The sequence below is a fragment of the Schistocerca nitens genome, chromosome 4 (assembly GCF_023898315.1).
Source record: "Schistocerca nitens isolate TAMUIC-IGC-003100 chromosome 4, iqSchNite1.1, whole genome shotgun sequence".
Classification (NCBI taxonomy): Eukaryota; Metazoa; Arthropoda; class Insecta; order Orthoptera; family Acrididae; genus Schistocerca; species Schistocerca nitens.
The window spans coordinates 208,497,241-208,516,813 of record NC_064617.1 but is presented as its reverse complement, the minus strand read 5'-3'; positions in this window follow the sequence as shown (position 1 = coordinate 208,516,813).

Here is a 19,573-nt window from a genome sequence, read left to right as displayed (position 1 = left end):
GTGCGCGTTGAACGGGCTAGTTTAATGGTAGAAGGACATCCTGAGAAAAGAGGTTGAAATAACTGAAGAATTAACAGTACGTTCCAAATACTTTTAATATATTATAAAGTGTTTAAATACACTACTCAACAAAAGCTTGGAATATCACAGAGTTTACTACAATGACTTTTTGTAGTACACCCATTGAGGTTTGTACAATACCTTATTAAAAAATAAACATAATTTCTTCTGTAAACAAGAATGTTTTTATTTAGTTACAAAAATCATTACAAAATATACAGACTGTCTCTCAGGTGTACATCTTGAAAACAAAACAGCGAAAATGTTTCAAATGGCTCTAAGCACTATGGATGGGACTTGACATCTGAGTTCATCAGTCCCCTGGACTTAGAACTACCTAACTAACCTAAGGACATCACACACATCCATGCCCGAGGCATGATTCGAACCTGCGAATGTAGCAGCAGCGCGGTTCCGGCGGAAGCGTCTAGTACCGCTCTGTCACAGCCGCCGGCTAAAAGTCTTTATCTCATGATGATGATTACCAGTCTTCAGCAGTGAGTATGTGCTCCTTGCACACGGGTGAGTTCATCTACACTGCGAGGCATGCTTTGGATGAGACCGTCAAGTTTATGTTGGGGTATGAGGTCCCACTCCTCAATGGCAGCTTTGGTAAGGTCCTGAAGATTGTCAGGTGGATTCCGATGCTGTCCAATGGTCACCTTCAACATGTCCCATGCATGCTCAAAAATGGCTCTGAGCACTATGGGACTTAACATCTGAGGTCATCAGTCCCCTAGAACGTAGAACTACTTAAACCTAACTAACCTAAGGACATCACGCACATCCATGCCCGAGGCATGATTCGAACCTGCGAATGTAGCAGCAGCGCGGTTCCGGCTGAAGCGTCTAGTACCGCTCTGTCACAGCCGCCGGCTAAAAGTCTTTATCTCATGATGATGATTACCAGTCTTCAGCAGTGAGTATGTGCTCCTTGCACACGGGTGAGTTCATCTACACTGCAAGGCATGCTTTGGATGAGACCGTCATGTTTATGTTGGGGTATGAGGTCCCACTCCTCAATGGCAGCTTTGGTAAGGTCCTGAAGATTGTCAGGTGGATTCCGACGCTGTCCAATGGTCACCTTCAACATGTCCCATGCATGCTCAAAAATGGCTCTGAGCACTATGGGACTTAACATCTGAGGTCATCAGTCCCCTAGAACGTAGAACTACTTAAACCTAAGTAACCTAAGGACATCACGCACATCCATGCCCGAGGCAGGATTCGAACCTGCGACCGTAGCGGTCGCGCGGGTCCAGACTGAAGCGCTTAGAACCGCTCGGCCACACCGGCCGGCCCGTGCATGCTCAATTGCATTCATGTCTTGGGACTGTGCTGGCCAATGCATTCGGGTAATGTTACCTGTTTGAAGATACCGAGGGACTGCTAGAATGTGGTGCGGTCATGCATTGTCATCGACTAAGATGAAGTTGTCACCGGCTTTGTGTCTGTAGGGACTTACAATTGTATGTAGGACCTCTTGAAGGCATCGGGAAACAGTCAAATTGCCATAGATGGGAATTAGAGGGGTCCGGCGTCCCATCATTACTGCCGCCCAGAACATTACACTTCCACCTGCAAACGGATAGACTTCCTAAACGTATCGGCGTTCCTGATGTTGTCTAGAGCATCTCCAAGTCCTAACACGTCTAGTGTCCGATCGCAACCCAATCCTGGTCTCAGCAGCAAACATAACATTAATCTGCTGGTCCATCAAGGACATGGAACATGAGCTGGTTAACTAATTGTCAGTATCAATGAAATTCTCCAACAGCCTTGTAACTAAGATGTTATTTTACTTTATTTTAACGACAACCAGTTTCGGCATTCCACTATGCCATCTTTAGGCTCCATTCGAAGACTTTGTGCTATTCACGTTAACATGTTACCGATCATGTCGCCAAAATTCTGATCGAAAAACGAACACGGAAATTGGTTTCCACTATAGCGTGAGGATATTCTTGCGACCATCGATGATCATTACGTGTCTTGTTGATTCCATTCCGTGTAAAGATGGCTTTATCAGTGATCAGAATAAATATAAGCAAATTACGACTGTGATTTAACCAGTGGCACTGTTGCCAATATGAAGACTGTGGGCAAGCTGTACGTGAAATTTGTATCAGTATTCTACATATAGTTCTCACCACACTCGTGAATTCACGAAATCCAGGTACATATGGCACTGTAAGGCATTACCGTTTATTTTGAGAGGTGCGTTTGGGGCCTGAAGGTGACACAGTGGAATACCGAAACTTTCTGTCGTCAAAATAAAGTAAAATAACATCTTAGTTACACGGCTGTTGGAGAATTTCATTGATATATTGACATGACATTACTCCACTCTGCAATGGTCCAATACTGATGTGCAAGAGCCCAGGTCCTTCAATTGCGTCCTTTCCGTTGGTTCAGAGCAAAACTTCTCATTGGTATTTTGGAATGAATACCACCCTGCTGTAACATTCTACGCTCTGTTTGGTCTGAGATACAAAACGTTGTTGCCCGGGAGAAGTCATTTCCAGTATTTCTGGCAATTGATGTTGGGCGCCAGCGGGCCTACAGTTGGCGGAAACGATCCTGCATTGGTGTTGTCATACGAGAACGAGGTGTATCATTTATATTTCCCGTCTCTCTGTACCTTCCCCACACCTTAGACGCATTCCTTTGCGTGACACGTAACCGATCGGCAACATCTTGCTGTGCATGACCTGCTAAAAGTAAAGCCACTATCCTGACTCCATCAACGTGTCGTACGCCTCTACGTGGTATGTTACTGCTCAAGCTGAACACAAACTGAATGAAGCTATTCTTGATACAGTACTGTTCGCGATGGGCGCCACAGCATGTTTGTATGAGTGGGAAACGGCCACAAACCACGCCATCAGTGAACACTGTCCAGTATATGGGCCCTATCTGAGTAATGCAATAAGTGCCTACGTCACTGAGACCTCTGGTACCGTAGACTACATCTAACGATGGTATTCCAGACTTTTGTTCACCAGTGGGACCGATGACCTCAGCAGTTTGGTACCGTAGAACTTACCACATATTAAAAAAAAAAAAATTTCAGCAGGGTATGTAGAAATCTCAGTATTTACAAACTCTGTGCAAAACACATCCTCGTGTCTCACAACAACAAAAAAGGTAGGAAATTGCGGAAACTGCCTATGACGGCTTCTAGTGTGCATTCCTTTGTGAATGATATACTAAAACTACGATGCGTTCCTAGGCACACTACCTGCAGGTACAATACTATCGCCTACGTTATTTCGTAAAAAATTTATGTTGTATAGGTTGCTCATTACTTTCAGTGAGACCCTCGTACATACGTCTGAACTGTTAGGCAGATCTTCAGAAAGACGATCCAGGTCGCGCAGCTTCACAATGCGATCTCCTTGAATGTTAAGTCACCCGTCAACATGAGTCCGTCACAGTTCACACATGCACACTGCACATGTTATGCTGATCATCGACTTCGCTCTGTTATACACAAGAGCAGTTGCACAAACGCAAACAGAGCCTTTCGATATTTCGATGGGGCATATTGCCACAGAAGTAAATTAAAATTAGCCCCAGGCCCGCGGCTGTGGCCAAGATTTTCAGGAAGTGCTACGTAGTTGTAAGGCGAATGCCGCGACTGGAAATTCCCTCTCTAATATTCCCAATTTGTATCAATACGGTCCCAGTGCTAATTCCCTTGGTATTTGGCTGGAAATATGTGGGCTGCACAAAGGGTCCAACCTCAATCAGCCTACTTAGCCCTTTACGGTACAGAATGGAAAAGAGAGAGAGAGAGCGTTCGTCAACGCCATTTTGTTATCTTTAACTGTTTATTAACCCAGTATGAACGTCTCTTCTCGACCATGGTTCGCCTCTGTGCAGCTTCGTAGACGTAATGTGACTTCTGTCATTCGCGTGAGGCTGGAACACGGAACCTATATCTTTTGAGGATTATCATGTCTGGATACTGCGGTAAGGACACAACGGCAGTATCAGATCTTAACCACATCATATTGGCATGTTCCAAGTACACGACTGCACAATCAGACTTGCATATGAAATTGGTTGAGAGAGGATACCTCCTCCCTGTCAGTGTTCCTGTTTTCTCCACCATTTTGAAAAATATAAGTATACCTTGCTCACACACTATTTGAAAGCCATCGGCATCCAAATTTAATTTTTTAGCTGTCGAGCTCTTCATGTTCACGTGACATCAGTTGGATTTGTAAGCGGATGCGTAATTTTGTGTTTTAATTTGCATACAGTCCGCCCCCGGTAGCTGAGTGGCCAGGGCGACAGAATATCAAATCTCAGGGCCTGGGTTCGATTCCCGGCTGGGTCGTAGATTTTTCTCCGGTTAGGGACTGGGTGTTGTGTTGTCCTAATCATCATCATTTCATCCCCATCGACGCTCAAGTCGCCGAAGTGGCGTCAAATCGAAAGACTTGTACCTGGCAAGCGGTCTACCCGACGGGAGGCCCTGGTCACACGACATTTACTTTATTTGCATACAGACTTCTATTTGTACATTAAATTTTCATTATTGCTCTCTTGTGCCTTTAATGTCACAGTAGGACACGAAACAATAAAGTATTAATATCATATTGCACCGGAGGACCCAAAAATGTACGCAAGGGCTCGTCCTCCCGTGCTGGCACATTGGAGTTTAGAGTGTATAGTAAGAGAGGACTCACTGTCCTCCCCTTATTTCCACTCACAATAATTGGACGGTACAAATTATATTGTGTCAGTGTTTATTCTAATAAACTGTACAACATGCACAGGCCGCGCGCCAACTGTGGCTCCTGGCTTAGCTAAGACATACACATCCATCTCCTACGGCGTCTCGAAGCTATCTGCCCGGCCATTACAACGGTGGCTACTCTTACCTACGCGCACAAAGGACCTGGGTGATCCACTTCCGCACGTGGGTTGGAAGGTCTTCCGACAGGGAGAAGATTATACTGGACAGCCTGACCTGCCCAGTTTGGAAGAAGCCACTAGATGGCACTTTGATTGAGTTGCAGAGTCCAGTCACTGTCCTACCTGCACTGTTGTACATACTGCTGTTTGTGTTGTGTTTGTCATTTTGGGTTTTTCTTTTATGTATGTCCGTCTGCATGGTACACTTCTCACGTTGTTATATAATGTTATATGCAATTTTTTTCTTCAGCTGTAGTTGTACGTATTGTATGGTGTACGGTGTTTGCCCTTTCATGTTTTGTTTTTTATTGTAAGAATATATGCATGTTTGTCACAATGTTCCTGTACAGTGCTGTTTGTAATTCTGCTCCAGTGTCATTGTCATCACTCCCGCCTGCTGTCTGGTGTGTGCCTAATTGCGCTTTTATTTTACTTCAAGGTTGTGTTTGTATGCTAACTTCGTAATTTTGCGCTATTCTGCTTTTGGCTCTTTATACCGTTGTTGGCTATATGGCTCTTGTAACCTAAATTCAAAACAAAGAAATTAAAAAGAAATTAACCCAATAAGATTCTCGAAGCAACAGACTACTCGTTCAAGCAAGTCAAGAACAGTTTTTGTGGAGTCCACATCCGAAGCGTGATTTCAGTGTTGCGTATTAACCGCCTCCTTTGTCCTCCCCCGGTAACTGAGTGGTCAGCGCGAAAGACTGTCAATCCTGAAGGCCCGGACTCGATTCCCGGCTGGGTCGGAGATTTTCTCCACTCAGGGACTGGGTGTTGTGTTGTCCTAATCATCATCATTTCATCCCCATCGACACGCAAGTCGCCGAAGTGGCGTCAAATCGAAAGACTTGCACCAGGCGAACGGTATACCCGACGGGAGGCCCTAGTCACACGACATTTCGAACCGCCCCCTTTGTTTCACAAAAAGATGGTCTGGTATGTGAAGAATTGTCTGTCATAACGCTACTTTTATATAGTATGCAGAAGAGAGCAGCATGTCATAAGAATACTGAATGTGTTAACACTCATTGGCAAATATGCAACCCAACAGAAAAAGTGAAGCACCCAGAAGACACAGTCGGATGTCAATGTAAATTTGTACACATTCATTCCATCGGCAGGTATGTAAATGATTAGAGTAAATGATAGATCGGCCACCAGAGTGCATTAGTGTAGCTCGTGTTTAGTGTTGTTACTAAGCTTATAGGATATATAATGGGCGTGAACAGTGTCAGGTATTGAATCGTCACTGTAGATGTCGCGGAGATGCCACGTATTCGTGTGAAACAGCGTTATCAGCACGTGACAAAGGCTGAATCGTGTAATATTCAGATTCGTGGGGCATTCGGATGTGGCAGTGGTTTGACGGTGGACTGTATGGGAACCTGGGGGCAGACATACTCGTCGTGAACGTTATCATCGACTACGTCTGACTACCACAAGGTGAGATTGCCGTTTTGTGCAGTAAGGACATTGTAATCCCTTCAGACTTGCGCCCGCCATTCGAGAACATGTAATGGACTACCTTCAGCATTCTGTGTCATACATAGAATACACAGTGCTCGGACACTATCAGTAGCTGGACTGAAATTCGCAGTCCCTTGCCGTCAATACCACAACGGAAAAAGTTACGATTTCAGTGGCACCGTGACCAGCAATTGACTCGTCACTAATGGCGTCGAACTGTGTTCAGTGATATTCGGGGTTATGTACTACCCCGGGTGATCGTCATCGGCGAGAACTGCTCTGACCTGGGGAAAGATCTCCTGCTTCCAATGTTTTGGAGAGGCACAGAAGAGTTACTCATGGCTGGAACCTTGTGGTCAAGGGCAGGCAGGATTCGGTTACGATTGTGGACGGGGCCGTAATCATTTACTATTAGTTGCCTTTTAGAGTTACACACAATTTATTTTAAGCGAGTAATTCCAGACTCAACAATAAATAAAAATACCACACGTTATTAGTGAAAGAATAAACAACTGTGTATATAATAGTGGTATCAGTGAGTTAGAATTTAGCAAATCACCATTAAATACAGATACAGTAGATAATGTTTTAAATGCAAGCCACTGTGATCTGGGCAGAAGGCCTTACACGTCAGGAATGGCAATAAGTTGAGAATCGTTTAAAACTCGCTGCAGCTTACAAATTACAGGTATTGAAATATTAAAGGCAAGTCGCCTCAAACACAGCAGAAGGCATCAGACGCCATGAATGGCAGCGAATTAGGTTTTAAGGCTCACTGCTAAAATACAAATACCAAATTAGAATTTTAAGGAAAATGACCACAATCACGGCTGAAGGCCTTACACGCCAGGAACGGTAATAATATAAAGAATTTAGAAACCTGCTGTAAAACAGCAAATACAATAGCAAAGGTTAATTAAAAAATCAAGCAACTGATCACCAAACGGGTGAAATAAGATGATAGTAAACGTTGTAACAAAATCCTTAACATCCACTGAACACTACACTGCTTAATTTATTCTTGAAGGCGACCAGAACTATTAACTAGACATACATAACCTTTAATGTAGGCATTACAATAATAAAACACAAGCATCAGTACATAAGTTCCTTATAGGGTACTGAGGCAGATTATACCCGCAGAAGGCGTGTGCTGAAGGAGCGTTACACTGAACTACTGGTCATCAGACCTCCTTTTAGAATAGACATGTCTTACAAGAACCAAGAGGCCACAGAGGGTGCTCCCGGAATCGACCTCTGAGGAGGTCCGGCAACAAAAACTTTGGCGAGCGATGAGATAGGCAGCCAAGAGTTGCACTCACTTCACAACTGAAACTAGTGGCAGTCTATCGAATGACTGATGATAATCTTGCTGAAGCTACCTGACGTCCGATAAACCAAATACAACGATGGAACAATACGCCAAAGCCGAAACCGGCGTTCTGTACTATGTTCCCAGAATACTGTGTTTAGAGCGCCCGGTATGAGAAAGGAACCACTACCACCAGAGTAGAAGAATCACCCACGGGTCTACAATCAAGAAAACTGTCAAAACTACACGCCTTACCGGACAGCAGCGGCAAGGCGAGGAAACGTACACTGCCGTTACATACACTAACCCCGAGGGCATGTAACTGGGGCGTTTGTGTCCACCAGGAAAGAAAAATTACCGCTGGTTGAACTTAACAAATTGCAACAAGTCTAACGCAGTCAACAGTAATAAGAAGTCGAGGAATGCTAATCAGATCCGGCTGCCCCAAGCACTCCACTCGCTGCTCTTCGCCTCGGTCAGTCTGGAACCACGCGGCTGCTGCGGTCGCAGGTTCGAATCCTGCCTCGGGCATGGATGTGTGTGATGTCCTTAGGTTTAAGTAGTTCTAAGTCTAGGGGACTGATGACCTCCGATGTTGAGTCCCATAGTGCCTAGAGCCATTTGAACCATTTTTTTCTTCGCCTCGGCGACACTACGAGCAGCAATACGAACCCAAGTCACTGGAGAATCGCGAGATATCACAATGGTGGACGTTTCTCTACTTGGATTGAAATGCACTCATCTTAAGCTTGCTGGATCCTGTTTACGACGAGTTCGTGCACCCTCGTGACCACAGCCCTACCACCAGGCAGTCCGTGCGTGCCGCCATCGGTCCCGGCGTGTTCTGGCACTGCGCGGATCTGGCTCCTCTTGAGTCCCCAACCGAGCTGGCCCACCCACAAGACCCGGTAAAACAACTACCTCACCCCAAAGATAGGGTAACAGTTACTACATATCGATAACTGCCGCTGCTGCCACTAGCGGACAGGCAACGCTGGCGAAACCGATTGGTGCCAGTCAACACGAGAAGAAGACAAACAACCGCAACCATGCCCACTAAACGATACCGTATGGCCTCCAACAGAGGGCGGAAACCTACAAACAGCACCAACACGAGCCGCAGCACGGCTCACTGGCGCCATGATGTGGGGAGCCATCGGCTGCGACTTCAGGTCACGGCTGGTGGTGACTGAGGGAACCCTGAAGGCACAACAGCGCGTCACAGACATGCTGCATCCTCATGTGTTACCTCACAAGCGACTGTGTCGCGATACCATTTTTTAACAGCACAATGGTCGTCGACACACGGGACGTATCTCTATGAACTGTCTGCGTGATTTTGAGGCATTCTCGTGGCTAGCAAGATCCCCACATCTGTCCCTGACAGAACATGTGTGGAACCAGCTCCGACGTCAAAGACGTTCTATTGCCAGTATCCTGGATTTCAAGAGATTGTTACACCAACTGAGAACGGTTTTTGCAAAGCTCATTTTAGGCAACAAACAAAATTTTACAGGCGATACATTTATTTAGTTAAGAAGAAAGTTGAGACGGAAAAATTTTCAACAGTTAGCGAATTTCGCACATTTCTGAATAAGTTTTAAGCTAGTCTTTGCATCTACACAAAATTTTTGATAGTTTATCAATCACTAGGAGAAGCAAAACAGTTTTCCTTTTCAAAACTCGCTTTGTGTTCAAAGTAGATCAGTTTTACATGAATATTAAATGCCCGTTTTTTACATTTAAGTTTCAAAATAATATTTCTTTTTTCTCTTTTACACAACTTAAGGAGACCCTTCATCCTCATGGATTCTCCGTGAGCTGTCATCATCTTCATACTCCTCACCACTTGCAGAGAGAATGTCACTGTAGAAACTTGCTGCATCCTAAGGAATGGTAAAGAAACGCATGAGCTTCGTTACATCCTTCTTCTTTTCTGCACTCACGTGGTTTATCTTGGGAATAGTCGCAGCACGTTTCGGGGCCTTGAACGAGGGAATGTTCTTCGAGAAATAAATTCTTAAGCCGGACGCACTGGCTATTTATTGTGAATTATTAATTTATGTACACCAAATGCCACATTCTCAGAAAATATAGCAAAGTCACCTGCAAATGCGAGTCAGTTTATTCCGACACTTTGGTTTCCTCTTCCCAGCCTTATTGGTGAATGCTTATATTCATTCAGTTACTCATTCCAAATGTCACTGTCTTTCTCTGTAGCACAATTACAAAGAATTGAGGGTAGGCCATAACGTCTGCCGTACACCTATGTTTGTTTTGAAGGGCTGAGATAATTCTCCCATAAGTTTCACTTTGGGTACTGCGCCTGTAAGTCTTTCACGACTTAAATTTCCAAATTTAGATTTTGCACCAAGTTCTCAGATTATTTTATCTATAGTTCGTCTGTCAACTGAGTAAACAGCATCTTTGAGATCAACGAACACTACTACAATATCTTTTAAATTCAGTAATCGGTGGCGAATGACTGACTTCAGATTAAATATTTGTTCAGAACATGATTTGCCTTTCCTAAAACCACGATTATATTCACCTAAATGGCTGTCCAGTGTTTTTTCGTGCTCTGTTTGGCAAAATATTTTATATGCAACTGGTAGCAAAGAAATTACTCTGTAACTGTTAACATCTTGTTTATTAGCTTATTTATATAGTGGATGTATCAAGGCTACCCACCAATCTCCTAAGATTTTTTCTGTTTGCCAAATGTCCTCAAAGATTAATTTTGGCTCATTTTTATTTTTGGTAGAAGCCATTGCAGAACTTTTACTTTCATAGAGCAATCTCCACTAGCTTTATTGGTTTTTATTGTTTTCATTACTTCTTGAATTTCTTTGATGGTTGGAGGTAAATTTTCTTCTAGATTTCCGTGAAAGTTTGAGAACTGCGGCTTATGGATTGGTTTTGCTCAACAAAGAAACTGAACAAAATATTTTTCCAGTATTTCGCAATTTTCGGCCCTAGTTAAGCCAAGTCTGCCATTTTCATTTATGAAACACATACTTCGGGTTTTGAAGCCCTTCAGTCTGCCCTTAAAAGTCTGACAATAGCTATGGGTATCAGTTTTTAAAGATTTTTCTGAATTTTTGTAAGGTTCCTCTTTTCAGAATGTCTTTTAGTTCCTCTAATTAGTTTTGCTGTTTGCTTTCTTTGATGTTTACATTTATCATAGTGTTGAATTTTTCTTGGGCGTTTCCACTTATTCCAGTTTTGCCCCTCTCTGTTACAGCTTCTTCACATATTTCATTGCACCATATTTGTTTTTTCTTTTTAATTTTTTAGTCAGCTGTGCAACATTGTTAACTTATTTAGATAATTCTGGCCAGTTCCATCTTTATCATATTTTTGAAATGATTCTTTCGTCAAAGTAAGTATGTCTGTATTATATTGTATTGGTTTTTGTGATTTTCGTTTCATTTTATTAGATAGAAGTTTAACCTTAAATTCCCCGGTCGATTTTTTGTTTTCGTTTCATTGACATTAATAATGATAAACACTAATAGTATTCAAAGTTTTATTTTATTAAGAGAACGTTGGCGGTTGCTGTCGTAGCTACACCTCGCTGAGGTCCAGCATAGCAGTCAACGGAAACAGGCTTCGGCAGCAGGTGTAACGACCATCAGACGTCCATAGAAATGGACTTGTTGACGAGCGGCGGTGTTGATGACCTTGACGATACTGCCCCATGCGGACAGCGACGTGGCATATATTCGACTCACTCTATACGGTACTGAACAGAGACAACAGAAATGCCACTATGGATCCGCAGTAGAACGGTAACCCACCGTTTGTTCTTAAAAAGCTGCGGATACCAACCACCCTCTATTGACAAAGTGCGAGTGCTCTCGCAAATGGAAATCTTCAGATACATGCGAAGAGAACAGCTAATAATATACAAAAGTTAACAACACTTGTATTTTATTCCTTTATGATTATCTCTGGGCGAACTAAAGTACGCGTGGGGTAGCCGCGCGGTCTTGGGCGCCTTGCTGCTGGTCGCCCGGATCCCCCCGTAGGAGGTTCGAAACCTCTCTCAGGAATGGGTGTGTGTATTGTCCTTAGTGTAAGTTAAAGTCAGTTTCAGTTAGATTAAGTAGCGTGTAACCCTAGGGACCGATGACCTCAGCAGTTTGGTCCCATAGGAACTTACTACTACAGAAAGTACTATAGAAACATCACACAATCGAAGAATTGTTGTTCAGAAAGAAGAAATAAAAATTTTAGCGTGTACTGATTATATTGCACTTCAGTCAGAAACGGAAAATGACTTAGAAGGCTATTTGGACGCAACGGATGGTGTCTTGAAAAGAGATAACAAGGCGAACATTGGCAGAATTGAAGAAGGGCAAAGGAATGAAATCCATTTAAATCAGGTGATGCTGAAGGAATTAGATTAATAAATGAAACACCAAACGCATCAGACGAGTTTTGGTGTTTGAGGGCAAAATAACTGATGATAGTAGAAGTAAAGATGATCAAAAATGCGAGTTGGCACTAGAATGAAAATCTTTTCTGAAAAAGAGAAAATTTTGCTATTTAGACTAATATGAATTTAAATCTTAGGATGTCTTTCCTAGAAATATTTGTCTGTAGTGTAGCCCGTATGAAATCGAAACGTTCACGATAAACAGTGCTCAGAGCAAGATAAAAGAAGCTTTAGTGCTACAACAGAATGCTGAAAATTAGGTGGGCGGATTGAATATTTAATTTATAGGTGCTACTGAATTTTGCTCAGTCCTTCAATATCTCGCTGCAAGACACGGATTTGGGGACCTACATCTTTAGTTTTAGCGTTGAGAAGATGCCCGCATCTCGTGGTCGTGCGGTAGCGTTCTCGCTTCCCACGCCCGGGTTCCCGGGTTCGATTCCCGGCGGGGTCAGGGATTTTCTCTTCCTCGTGATGGCTGGGTGTTGTGTGATGTCCTTAGGTTAGTTAGGTTTAAGTAGTTCTAAGTTCTAGGGGACTGATGACCATAGATGTTAAGTCCCATAGTGCTCAGAGCCATTTGAACCATTTTCGTTGAGAAGACATTTTATAATTTTTGTGTTTCTGTAGTTTCCTCTGGCTGGGAGAGACGCAATATGTAGTCCTGCCACCATCTGAGTAGACTTCTAGAGACTCTGTTTTAGCAGCTCTTTGTCAGGAGTGCATCATCTGCAATGTAAAGTTAAATCAAAAACCTACATCCTAATACCCAGGCGCAATACTTGATCGTTCTCTGACATTTAGGAACATCTTGAAATAATCTAACAAGAAAGTATAACTAGAAACAATATTATCAGGAAGCAGAATGGAACAAGCCGAATTTACATAAGGTTTTCCATACAGCAACACAATGAATTCTGTTTCCTGTTGTCGAATACTGTGCTCTTGTGTGGGCTAGAACTACAGAGCATATGTGTACTCTCTATGATAGAACCAGTCATTTTAGCAACACTGATGTTCAGTTAAAAGACACAATGAGAACTCTCCCTGGCACGTTAAAATCAGCACCAGTTCCTTGGCTTCATGTCTTGTCTAATACAGCACCACCAGAGCTCCGATAGCAACAGCCTGTAGAGCGAGAATGGAGTTAGATATACCACGGATCAGTTCTTATGATTCTCTAATTAATAAAATTCTTTCTTGAATGACATTCTCAATCTGCAGAGGAGTTGTGCGGTGGTATGAAACTTCCTGGAAGATTGAAACAGTGTGCCGGACCGAGTCTCGAACTCGGGACCCTTGCCTTTCGCGGGCAGGAAGAGCTTCTGTGAAGTTTGGAAGGTAGGAGACGAGATACTGGCAGATCTGAAGCCGTGGGGAGAGGTCATCGGTCGTGGTTGGGTAGCTCAGTTGGTAGAGCACGTGCCCGAGAGAGGCAAAGGTCCGGAGTTCGAGTCTCGGTCCGGCACACACTTTTAATCTTCCAGGAAGTTTGAAAATTCTTTCTTACTTTCCATATATCTAGCGAAAATCTAGAAAGCCTATATGGGTTCTGAACAGTCTCCAGCAACCTTTTCGTTGCGAGCACTAACTATACGCTGTTTTCCGGACAAGGCCTGGCGAATCAGATTGATCCTATCGTATCATCAACAGGCATGTCCGCCCCCGGTAGCTGAGTGGTCAACGCGACAGAATGTCAATCCAAAGGGCCCGGGTTCGATTCCCGGCTGTGTCGTGGGTTTTCTCCGCTCAGGGACTGGGTGTTGTGTTGTCCTAATCATCATCATTTCATCCCCATCGACGCGCGTCGCCGAAGTGGCGTCACATCGAGAGACTTGCACCAGGCGAACGGTCTACCCGACGGGAGGCCCTCGTCACACGATATATCAACAGGCATGCAGCCGCCAGCACAACAGAATCAAGCATGCAAATTGCAAAGTATCTTTTATAAATGTATGTGACTGTAGCGCAAACGGTAGACCACATTATTCGTGATGTCCGAGAATATTTCAAAGGCACTTCAAAGATTTCATAAAGGCCTCTCCAAAGCCTATTTCAGGGTAAAGTTCGCTACAAACAGAGCGTTGACGGAACTGTAAAATTAATTTCGACTCTAATTGTTCACATGCTATAATTTTATTTTAGGTTGTAAATATCTTAGTATGTTTACTTTACGTATTATTTTTATGTTTTACATGCGTCACATTAGTCTGCAGTTTTGCTGCACGCTGAATAATGAATAAAAATAAATAAAGTACTGAACAGTAAAAGATAGGTAAAAAGAAGGACGATAGGACATATCGTGGTGCATAAAGGGACACCTAACTTGGCAATGGAGGGAAGAGTGGGGATTTAGTATTATACAGAGAGACAAAAGCGAGTGCAAATGAACGTAGGCTGCCATAGTTACGAAGAAATGAAGAGACTTGCACGGTACATATCAGCCATGGAGAGTTCGATCAAATCAGTCTTTGGGTCGAATACGGCAACAACGCACAGACTGCTCCAGCGCAACTAGAGGATATGAGGAGTGCTTACGGACAGCATATCAAGAAGAAAAAATTTGCCGATTAGATACAAATTTACCCGAACAGATAAAAATTTAGAAATTATACTGTGTTCTGTTTATTAACTATGAGAGAAAGAATGTTACAACTGCCAGGAGACGATTCAGTACTAGCCGAAATATTCGCACTCGTAGAGGTCATAACTGTAACATCTTTTTCCAAATTCTGAAAGCTCTAACATTCAACGATTCACAAAATCTTAGGAAATCAATTTGCTTCAAAAACTGAAAAATACGAGACATGTAAAAACGTTCTGAAGTTAACAGTTCAGTATTAACGAGTAAAGGAAAAATGTCAAAACGCAAAATTCATCTGACTGAAATCTGATATCGGTATTAAACACAAAGCAATATCAGTGTAATTAGCGGAAGACGTAATTAGGAGCGGAAAACATTTGAGCATAAAAATTTCCAGCGCTGATTATCTCCTGATCATACAACGAGTAACATTTTTGTGGCCGGGATAATGGAATGTTACTTAAAAATTGAGATTCAAGAGTTAAATGCGACTAAATATCGTCATACCACGATGACCGCTATTTGGTTTGCAAAATCCAAGAAATTGACGAAAATTATTGTTCCCATTTCTTCTATAGCCAGTAGGGTAAAATCGGCGGATCGGACACTGTTTTCTGCAAATGTAATGAACCGTAACGAACTGTCATATAATTCGCATGCTCATCCAGTGGAAACGATATGAGAGAAGCAAAATGAAATCTTTATAGGAGCTCTTGAATCATACTCACCGCCTTTGCATCATACCAGTGTTTGAAATTTCAACTCGGAATGCACATCACATCACAGCCAAGTTTATTGCAAAGGAAAACATACGAAAATGGAAAGACTGATGTTGAATCAAGGAATTAACTACAATAAGCAATGTTACTACAAACAACTTATTAGCTATCAACCGACAAATAACAACATATCATAGTCCCTACTTGATAGTAGACTTAAGAATTATATTGTATATTAACTGCTTTGTTGTATTTATTCATTGAAGTATGCAGCTTATGTAATACTTATCACGCAACACCAGGTCTTAATACAGAGTGAGCACAAAGTCCTGCCCTGATTATAAAAATTTATAACAGAATAACCGTTTGACATAATAAGTTACGTTTGGTGCCGTTACATAGATTACCGTTACTAGTTGTTGTGACCAATAGATGGGGCTAGTGCTCCGCAACACTGACGCGGTCTGTTAGGTCACGTTAGTTGCTGGCGAAATGGCGTCGGAGCAGGAGAAAGCGCAATGTGTGCATTGGTTACACGAAACGTAATCGCCCATCAGTGTTCAGCGTAAAGTTCGGGCTTCTTATGGACGCAGCCCTCCTGACGTTAAATCAATAAAGCGGTGGTATGCAAAGTTTAACGAAACAGGCATCGTCCTCGAAGTGGCAGGCCTCGTATGAGTGGTGCAATTGTTGATCGTGTTCGGCAATCTTTTCAATGGAGTCCGTCTGAATCAACTCGTCAACTCGTCAAGCAAGTGTGGTGAAGATTCTTCACGAAAGGCTTAGGTTGCATGCTTACAAGTGCAAATCGTGCAGGCCTTGCAACCGAATTATTTGCTGACTCGTGCTGAATTTGCAGCTGAGATTCTCAACAGGATTGTTGGCGCTAACGATTACTTAAATCGCATATGATTTACCGATGAATCCACCTTTCATGTCAGTGGAATGGTAAATAGGTATAATGCCCGTATATGGGGTTCAGAGTTTCCACATGCTACTCTACAGTTACAGCGAGACAGAGAAAAGGTGAATGTTTGGTGCGGCCTCATGCAAAACAAGGTTTTTGGACCATTTTTCTTCGTGGAAAAATCAATTACCGCTATCGTTTACTTGGACGTTTTGCAACAGTTCATTGCCCCACAGTTAGAAGGATATCAACCATGGATACTTTTCCAGCAAGATGGAGCACCCCCCTCTGGGCTTAGACAGTGCATGATTTCCTGGATGAAACATTTCCGGATCGGTGGATTGGAAGGGACGGTCCAACACCCTGACTACCTCGCTCTCCTGACATTGACACCCTTGATTTTTTTTCTCGGGCTATATCAAGGACAGAGTCTTCGTCACACCAGCTGCTGACGTCGACGAACTGAAGGCTAGGATACAAGCTGCTGTGGGTACTGTGACACAACACATGTTACGAAACACCTGGCGGGAACTGGAATACCTCTTCGACATCCTCCCAGCTACCAAGGGAGCACACGATGAGGCTTACTAACGTAAGTGGTCTTAAAAAAAAAAAAAAACTAGTAACACTAACCTATGTAACGGCATCAAATCTAAATTATCATCTCAAACGGTTATTCTGTAATAAATTGTTATAATCATGGCAAGACTATGTGCTCAACCTGTACTATACCACGTGTCATTTTATGTGTTTTGTATATAGTACGATGTGGAACTGCATAAGAGTTTTAGTATACTGTAAACGGTATCTGATAAGCGCAAAAATGTTACTATACTGTGACTGCAGAACCTAAAATATATATAAGGTGAAAATCTAAAAAAAACTTTCTACACGTATTCTTTTTGTCATTTTTTTCATTTCTCTGAGCAGATTTATCCGGAGATAGACGTGATGCTCTGCGTGCAATGCAAATTCTTAACTGTTGTCCATTCACAGCTTGTTATCGTACTGTGAAACCATTTCCTTGGGTAATGCTGCAAATACTAGTTAAGTATTGATTCTAAAACAGGTAAGGTATGTGTCCTACAAACTCGACCAGTGGGACTGTTATGTGAAATAGATAACCATGCATCCTAGAGAAGTCTTTACACATCTTTTTACACTTTATCCTTGTACATATGATCCTTAATGCTGTCTGTGAAGGATAATAAAGATAAATTTCTGAAGAACTACAACATAAGACCAAAAATCATTCACCTTGTGACTTCGCATCCTTGTCTAGGGTCCAGTATAGGAACTTGTATACTAGAGAAAGGACTTTATTAAGCTATCTACAGACGTGAGACAAGAAATAGGGAAACGTTACAAATATAAAAGAAAAAAGATATTTTATTAACCATTACCTTTATAAATTACCTGATTATCCAGACGCGAAGATTAAGAATCACTGTTCGCAGTATGAAAAGTATCTTTTTTGCAAATTCTTTGTACGTAGATAATTGCTATTCTCTGGAAATTATAAGGGAACAGACTTAGGGTAAGGTCAGCTGTAGTGGCCAGTGCTGGTAAAGTGGCCACATCGTGTTATTGTCTTGGAGACTGCTACAGCCTAGTGGCGAACATTTAAACTTGTTCGAAGAGACTTTTGGTTTCGTCGGTGAGTTTCGTGGCGATAATTGCAAGCGCATCTTTTCAGTGAAAAATTTTGTGTTTTCTCTACGTCTGACGTAAGGCAAGTGACAAATTCATCAAGATTTATTAAAAATATGCATTGTGACAGTTAATTACTACAGTACTGGTAAAACGTTCTACTTTAGCGTTCTAAACCACAAGTTTATGAAGTGTCTAAGGTAAGTAATTTCGTGTTCAGACAACATTTATCGTAATGGCGTCCAATCGGTAATACTGGCTACTTTGCCGAAACATATATTTTCTAATGCATTTACCATGTATACAATAACATAAATATACTGAGACGTTAGTGTATTAACAACTTTGTGAAAAGCTACAAAGAAAATCTCTACAATAATCACGGAATTCCCAGGCTATGCAACAGGCATTGGATGCTGTAACAAAAGAAAAGATCCCGTTTGCTACAGCAGCAAAACAATTCAGTGCCTCAAGAAATACACTTAAAGGAAAAGTTCCTCAGAAAAAAATGTGGTGCTACTGAAGACAAAAGATTTTTGGGAACTTCAGATGTGTATTTAACCAAGAATAAGAAAAACGACCCCTTAACCATATTTTCAACATTGAACAAAAATATTATGGCATTTCAGCTTTTATAATATAAGACATCCATTCGACAAAGAGAAAAAGATGACAAGGAAGGATTGGGTGACACAGTTCAGGAAGAAACACCCAAACACAAGCCTTAGAAAACGAGATTCCACTCCCTCTGAGACTTATTTTTCGTGTTCTTTGTCTCTGGCCACTTTGCCTCACCTCCCGAGCAAAGTGGCCATTTTGCAGACTTTCAATCAAGTTCAATTTTCTACTACAAAAGAGCATTTGAATAATAATACCATTGTTTTATAATTTCAGACTGTATACAGTTTGCACAAACATATTTCATGTGCTTACCTATGACATGATGTCAGAGAAAAAGAGCGTTTTTCTTAGAGTGGTCACTTTGCTTTGTTTTCCCCTAATATTGTATTAGTCATATATTGGCGTACACGCATCAGTCGCACAAACCAACGTGTTCGTCTAAGCTCTTCAACGACAGCGTCCTTCAGTTTGTACTTGTGTGATTTTTCCTCCTTCACTGCGACAGGAATGAAGAGCAAATATGCATCTGTGATCTGTAGCAAAATGTAAGGTAATATAAAAAGTATAATAATCACAGGAACAGCGAAACTAAACGGAAAGACATCAATGTCTTTGATGGATGTATATTACAATGTCAGGTGATAATAAGTCCCCTACTGTCAGAGCTAGAAGAATTAGCGACGATTGCAGACGAGGAGAACACGAAAACTACTTTCTCCTGTGTGTGACGGCGGCGTAGTGGTTAAGTGTCAGACTACAACTTCCCAGTCGATCCTTGCATTGTTTTCTATCAGTTATCTCTCTTTCATCTTTGGCGTTCATTTGACGATGTGATAATTGCCAAGATGAAGAGAGGTTCGGAGCCCACATTAAACTGTAAGTG